Raw genomic sequence first — 7,943 nt, 5'->3', positions numbered from 1 at the left:
AATCCCTGGGTTGGGAAGTTCTCTGGAGAAGGGAATGGCAATCCACTCCAGTATTCTTGCCTGGAGAATTCCATGGACAGAGAAGCCTGGTGGGCTACAGTCTGTGGGGCTGCAAAGAGTTGGACACAACTGAGTGACCAACACACAGTTGTACTTGGGAAAAATTAATTATTCTCTTGTTATGGATTGAATTATATTCCCCTTCCACCACCCACATCTTATGTTGAGGCTCTACTACCCATTATCTCACAATGTGACCTTACTTGGAAATCGGGTTATTGAAAATTTAAATTAAGGTACTGTGGTTAGAATGGGCCCTAATCCTATATGTCCATATGAAAAGGGGAAAATTGAACATAGAGATACTGTTGGGGCAATGAACTTAAACTCTTCTCCCAACCCAGAGAACCTCTCCACAAAGGCAGTAGAAAAAGAAAACAGCTTTATTATTTAGTAAGCATTAAACCAGAATGTGGTGTGCATCCCTGAGAGCCACTGACAGACTGCAAAGGCAGAAAGCCATTTCAGGCCCAGGGAGCAGCAGGACCCCGAAAACAATTTACGACATAGAATACTGCTTGTGGCTGCAAATATTTCTGGAGCCTAAAACTGTGGGAAAAGCAAGGGGAGAAGTGGCTAAGAGGGACGACATGGCCAGATTATATCAGAACAAAGGGAGAGTGTTGAGTTAGAGATAGAAGCTTTGAAAAAGAACCAAGAATGAAATGTAATAGGTCACAGAATTTTGAATGCAAATGATATCTAGTGTTGTAATGAAAGCTAACTATATATCAGGCCTTATTCTAAGTACTTTTATGTATATTAACCACTCTAATAGGGCTTCCTTTGTGGCTCAGATGGTAAAATGTCTGCCTACAACGCAGGAGACCCAGGTTCGATCCCTGGGTCGGGAAGATCTTCTGGAGAAAGAAATGGCAACCTACTCTGGTACTCTTGCCTGGAAAATCATGGGGTCGCAGAGTCGGACATGACTGAGCAACTTCACTTCACTTCAATTCAACCACTCTAATACATACGGTAATACTGTCAGGTAAATATACTTATCTTCAGCTTACAGGAAAAGAAATGCAGGCACTGAGAGATTAGGTGATACGTCTGTGATCATTATCTAGTAACAGAGGTAAAATTTGAAACTATGAGGGTTTGGTCCAAAAAAGAAAAATGTGTCCATATCTGTTATGCTCTTACAAAGGGCTTCAGATGCCATATGCAAGTTCCATGGAGGCAGGTAGATGAGAGCAGATATGAATCCTATCTGATTTTATGGTCCAGCTCAAATGCCACATTTTCTGCAAAATTTTCCCTGATGCCCTCTACCAGAAGTCATTTCCCTATTGTAAATTCATTTAGTACATTTTTTTTTCTGTAAACAGTATCAGGTTGATATCACTTCTAAAATTTGAATCAAAGTGATTTATATGACTTCCTTAACTTCTTTACATGAGTTAACACTTTAACACTAAGAACTATATGTGAATAATGTGTTGAAAATAATATGTACAAAATAAGTATACGGTGAATGAATAATTAGAAGGGAAGAGAAGGAAATAAGACAGTAGCAGGCTATTTTTGGTAGCTGGTAAGTTTTTGGTAGCTGGTAAGTTACCGAATGCACAATAACTGACTGCCCCAAGGCAATTTTTGAATAAGTGGGAAAAGCTGAAAAATAAAGTGGTTTTCACAAATAATTCTCCAAAGACTTAGGAACTGGTAGCACTGGATTGGGGATTAAAGAGGGGTGGCTACAATGAGAAGGAAGATGGGTAGGTCTTTAGGTCTGATATAGTGATGGGCTAGACAGGACTGGGGTTAGTAAAACTGCAGGGGCAGGAATGAATACAAGATATATTATTTTAAAAAGCAGCAAAGGACTCAGGGAATAACTTCATGAAAGGGAAAAAGGGAAGTGGCATTAGATACAAGGTATTAAATTTTGCCAACAGACTGATCAGAGAAGTTTTCTGTTGGATGATTTAAGATCTTAAGTGAGGATCTGATGCTTGGCTGATTTTTTTATTTCCTCTACTTTGATACATATTCTGTAATTCTTACTAAAAAGCTGTGAAACAAATATTCACAGAGGCTTCTAGCTAAGCCAAAGGTGAGAGCATGATGAGAAAACACTTACTGTCATGAAAATCCAGTTCGCGTGTTGACATCCAGATCATGTGTTGACATCTCCTTAGCACATGTTCTGTGACGGCCCACATCATCCCAAGTCAGCAACCCACACAGAAACTACTTAGGGTCCTTGCTGTCATGCCTTCTTGGCATGCAATCCTGTGTTCTCTTACTTATCTTCCCTAGTACATTTGTTCCTATTATTTGGCTATTCTATATACTTGTCTTGAATTGTTACAAAGAACAAATTCTGTATGTGAGGCCACAGTGATGAAATTAGCCTCATGTAAAGAAACAGTTCAAGATTTTTCTGGAATACACTGATACTCCCCCGCCCTTTCTCTTATAATTCAATCTTAATGATATAAACTAGAAGTCTTTGAGGAAATCTGTTGAGAGATTACTTCATGATTAAATGGAAGAACCTGTCAAATCTGCATACTCAGTAGACATATAAAACACATTTCTTAACTGGGAGTTTATTTTTTATCTCTTGCTTAGCTACAATTAAAAAAAAAAATCTTTCCCCTGTTGTTCACACAATTTTATGTTCTATTCTTGACATTTATTTTTTCTCAATTGTTATTTGTTTTACTTAATGAGAAAGGAGACATAAAACATAATGAGAATGAAACTGAAAAAATGAAACTGTATATTATATTTGAATAAAATCATAATTTTAATTTAAAAACTTTTCCATAACAAAACAAATTTATATGACAGAAGGTTGTAGAATTCACATTGTTTTTGAGAACTTGTAGTATGCTAGCTACTTTATGGCTCTTATTTGATTAAGTCAGCATTTCTATAAGATAGTTATCTATAAATAAAATCTATAAGTTTAATATAAATTTATACATATATATATATCTGTATATCTAAATATATGTTATTATTGTATGAATTTCAATAAAGGTAGTTCTTCCCTGAGGAGATTTAATTATCATAATAAAATGTGAAAATTTATATTTTAATCTCATAGATAAGTACATCTATGTTATACATATATAATTGACTGAGGCATATGATCTCAAACAAAGGTCCGCCTAGTCAAAGCTTTGGTTTTTTCCAGTAGTCATGTATGGATGTGAGCTGGACTATAAAGAAGTCTGAGCACCGAAGAATTGATGCTTTTGAACTGTGGTGTTGGAGAAGACTCTTGAGAGTTCCTTGGACTGCAAGGAGATCCAACCAGTCCATCCTAAAGGAAATCAATCCTGAATATTCATTGGAAGGACTGATGCTGAAGCTGAAACTCCAATACTTTGGCCACCTGATGCAAAGAACTGACTCATTGGAAAAGACCCTGATGCTGGGAAAGATTGAGGGCAGGAGGAGAAGGGGACGACAGAGGATGAGATGGTTGGATGGCATCACTGACTCAATGGACATGAGTTTAAGTCCAGGAGTTGGTGATGAGCAGGGAGGCCTGGCGCGCTGCAGTCCATGGGGTCACAAAGAGTTGGACATGACCGAGCGACTGAACTGAACTGATGATCTCAAACCAGTCTTGCTGTGCTTTGTTGATTTAGTCACTGAGTCACGTCTGACTCTTGTGACCCCATAGACTGTAGCCCAACAAGTTTCTCCATTCTTGCCTTGGATTCTTCAGGCAAGAATACTGGAGTTGGTTACCATTTCCATCTCCAGGGGATCTTCCTGACCCAGGGATCAAACCCAGGTATCCAGCATTGCAGGCGGATTCTTTACTAACTGAGCCACCAGGGATCATTATGCTTTAGGAAAGCTACTTTGTGTGTGTGTGTGTGTGTGTGTGTGAAATATCATAGTAAGAATTTTATTGTATGTTGAGGTATGTATTAAATTTTGCACATATTTCCTTATTTTGAATTTACATATTTTTCTTTCTGAACTTATATAAAATTAAATATTTAATGTTCCCAATGTTTTATAACTTATTTGGGTAACCACAATTTAGGAAAACAAATTCATGTAGAGGAAAAATATCCTTATATCTGCTACAGATTTCACATTATTTTAATAAAGAAGGAAAATATTGTGTGTAGTAAAATAATGTAGTAAATTAAAAAATCTGTAGTAAATGTAGTAAAAAAAATAAAACCAGTGGCTCAGTGTTAAAGAATATGCCTGCAATGCAGGAAACACAACAGATGATGCGGGTTCAGTCCCTGGGTTGGGAAGATGCCCTGGAGGAGGGCCTGGCAACCCACTTCAGTATTCTTGCCTGGAGAATCCTATGACAGAGGAGGCTGGTGGGCTTCAGTCCTTAGGGTTGCAGAGAGTCAGACACAACTGAAGTGACAGAGCACACACATAAATATATATATGTGTGCATGTATATGTGTGTATGTACATAGATATACACACATATACACACACACACGTGTGTGTGTGTGTGTATGTGTGTATATAGTTGTTGTTGTTTAGTTGCAAAGTTGTGTCTGACTCTTTTCGACACCATGGACTGTAGCCTACCAGGCTCCTCTATCCATTGGATTTCCCAAACAAGAAGATTGGAATGGGTTGCTACTTCCTTTTCTGGGGTATCTTACCAACCTGGGGATCAAACCCTTGTTTCCTACGTTGCCCATGTCTCTTGCATTGCAGGCCAATTCTTTACCACTGAGCCACCAGGGAAGCCTATACATACATACATACATACATACATGCATACTTCTGTGTGTGTGTGTGTGTGTATTAGTCACTCAGTCCTGGCTAGCTATTTGTGACCCCATGGACCGTAGCCTGCCAGGCTCTTCTGTCCATGAAATTCTACAGGCAAGAATACTGGAGTGGGTTACCATTCCCTTCTCCAGGGGATCTTCCTGACCCAGGGATAAAACATGGTTCTCCAGCAATGAAGATAGATTCTTTATCATCTGAGCTACCTGGAAAACCCATATGTGTGTGTGTGTGTGTGTGTGTATATATATATATATATATATATATATATATAAATACATACATAGACACACCGAAAGACAGATAGATAGATAGACATGGGCTTCCGCAATTGCTCAGCAATAATGAGCATGCCTGCAATGCAGGAGTCACAGGAGATGTGGGTTCAATCCCTGGGTCAGGAAGATCCCCTGAATGAGGGCAAGGCAACTGAGTCTAGTATTCTTGCCTGGTGTATCCCATGGACGGAGGAACCTGGTGGGCTATGGTCCATAAGGTTGCAAAAAGCTGGACATGACTGAAGTGCCTTACCATGCACACACACATATATAGACATACACCCACCAGATAACAGCAAACAAGATGGGAGTCTGGATTACTTTGTAAACGAAGTATTCATTCTTATGAAATGTGCATTTACTGTAGTTTTTCATTATATATTGTTTATACTGCATTGTTTCTTTAATAATAATATGATTTATTATTATTTCAAGAATTATGTCCTTGAGCCATTATATATTTTAAAATTTTCTGAATAAAATAATAACAAGAAATTTGAATTAGAAATATTTTGAGAATACAGGATCCACCAACTTATGGATAATTATTTGCAGGTAAAAGTTAATATATAAACAGGACTGCAAAAGGCCAGTTTTGATTCCAATCCCAAAGAAAGGCAATGCCAAAGAATGCTCAAACTACTGCACAATTGCACTCATTTCACACACTAGTAAAGTAATGCTCAAAATTCTCCAAGCCAGGCTTCAGCAATACGTGAACCGTGAACTTCCAGATGTTCAAGCCGGTTTTAGAAAGGGCAGAGGAACCAGAGATCAAATTGCCAACATCCGCTGGATCATTGAAAAAGCAAGAAAGTTCCAGAAAAACATCTAGTTCTGTGTTATTGACTATGTCAAAATCTTTGACTGTGTGGATCACAATGAACTGTGGAAAATTCTGAAAGAGATAGGAATACCAGACCACCTAACATGCCTCTTGAGAAACCTGTATGCAGGTCAGGAAGCAAAGTTAGAACTGGACATAGAACAACAGACTGGTTCCAAATAGGAAAAGGAGTACGTCAAGGCTATATATTGTCACCCTGCTTATTTAACTTATATGCAGAGTACATCATGAGAAACGCTGGGCTGGATGAAGCACAAGCTGGAATCAAGATTGCCGGGAGAAATATCAATAACCTCAGACATACAGATGACACCGCCTTTATGGCAGAAAGATAAGAACTAAAGGGCCTCTTGATGAAAATGTAAGAGGAGAGTGAAAAAGTTGGCTTAAAGCTCAACATTCAGGAAACTAAGATCATAGCATCTGGTCCCATCACTTCATGGGAAATAGATGGGGAAACAGTGGAAACAGTGGCTGGCTTTATTTTTCTGGGCTCCAAAATCACTGCAGATGGTGACTGAAGCCATGAAATTAAAAGACGCTTAATCCTTGGAAAGAAAGTTATGATCAACCTAGACAGCATAGTAAAAACAGAGATATCACTTTGCCAACAAAGTCTGTCTAGTCAAGGCTATGGTTTTTCCAGTGGTCACGTATGGATGTGAGAGTTCGACTATAAAAAAAGCTGAGCACCAAAGAATTGATGCTTTTGAACTGTGGTGTTGGAGAAGACCCTTTGAGAATCCCTTGGACTGCAAGGAGATCCAACCAGTCCATCCTAAAGATCATTCCTGGGTGTTCATTGGAAGGACTGATATTGAAGCTGAAACTCTAATACTTTGGCCACCTGATGTGAAGAGCTGACTCATTGGAAAAGACCCTGATGCTGGGAAAGAGTGAGGACAGGAGTAGAAGGGGATGACAGAGGATGAGATGATTGGATGGCATCACCAACTCCATGGACATGTGTTTAGGTGAACTCTGGGAGTTGGTGATGGACAGGGAGACCTGGCGTGCTGTGGTTCATTGGGTCGCAGAGTTGGACATGACTGAGAGACTGAACTGAACTGAACCTAAAAAGAGAAGTTTCAAAATAAATTTTGTTCCAATAAAAATGTTTCATCTTTTAAATTTATATATTTAGGCAGTGAATGTGAAAGATATATTTTAATGAGTGCAATTAAAAATAATATATCTTAGTTGTTGATTGACCCATTCTTTCAGAAAAAGACCAAGAATTAAAACTAACAATGAATAGTTTGGTCTTCTATTCATGGTTAAACAGGCTTCTTTATAAAGAAATAATTTGTTTTGCTGCTCTGGATCTTAGTTGAGCCATCTGAACTCTTAGTTACAGCTTAGGAACTCTTAATTGTGACACATGGAGTCTAGTTCTCAGACCAGTGATCAGACCTGGGCCCTGAGCATTAGGAGTGCAGCATCTCAGCCACTGGACCATCAGGGAAGCCCTTAATATGCTTCTACTACACTGTCAGGGAACCCTCCATTGGAAAGTCATTTCCAAAGCAAAATGGGAAGGGAGTCAATGATGAGGATAGTATATTTTTGTTATGTTCTGTGTTGTGTTTAAAACCATCAGAGGGCTTTAAGAATAATGTATTGTTCTGTGTATGTTTTTTGGCTTTAACTAATACTTGTACCAGCGGGAGCCATTCAGGTTTTTGTGATATCATTTTCTCAAAAACTTTGCTGTCATTTTTATCATTTATCATTTATAACAGACCCTAGGCCCTCTGAGCTAGGCTTATGATTTGGGGTTTTCATTCTAGCATACCACATAGTATTTGCCAGTACAGGCTTCCCATAGTTCCTTCTGCTCTGGACCACCAATACCTCCTTTGAATTTCATCTTGAATTACTTTTAGACAGAGTCAACATTTTAATTTACAATTCAACGCATCTTTAAGAGAAAGAAGGCAAACAAGCAAATATAATGAGAAATAGGATTAGAAAAATGTTTTGATGTATGGATATTCTATCAGAATAAAATA

The sequence above is a fragment of the Bos grunniens genome, chromosome 6, assembly GCF_055505025.1.
Source record: "Bos grunniens cultivar Pamir isolate PY7600 chromosome 6, Bosgru_T2T1.0, whole genome shotgun sequence".
NCBI lineage: Eukaryota > Metazoa > Chordata > Mammalia > Artiodactyla > Bovidae > Bos > Bos grunniens.
This window is presented reverse-complemented; position numbering follows the sequence as displayed.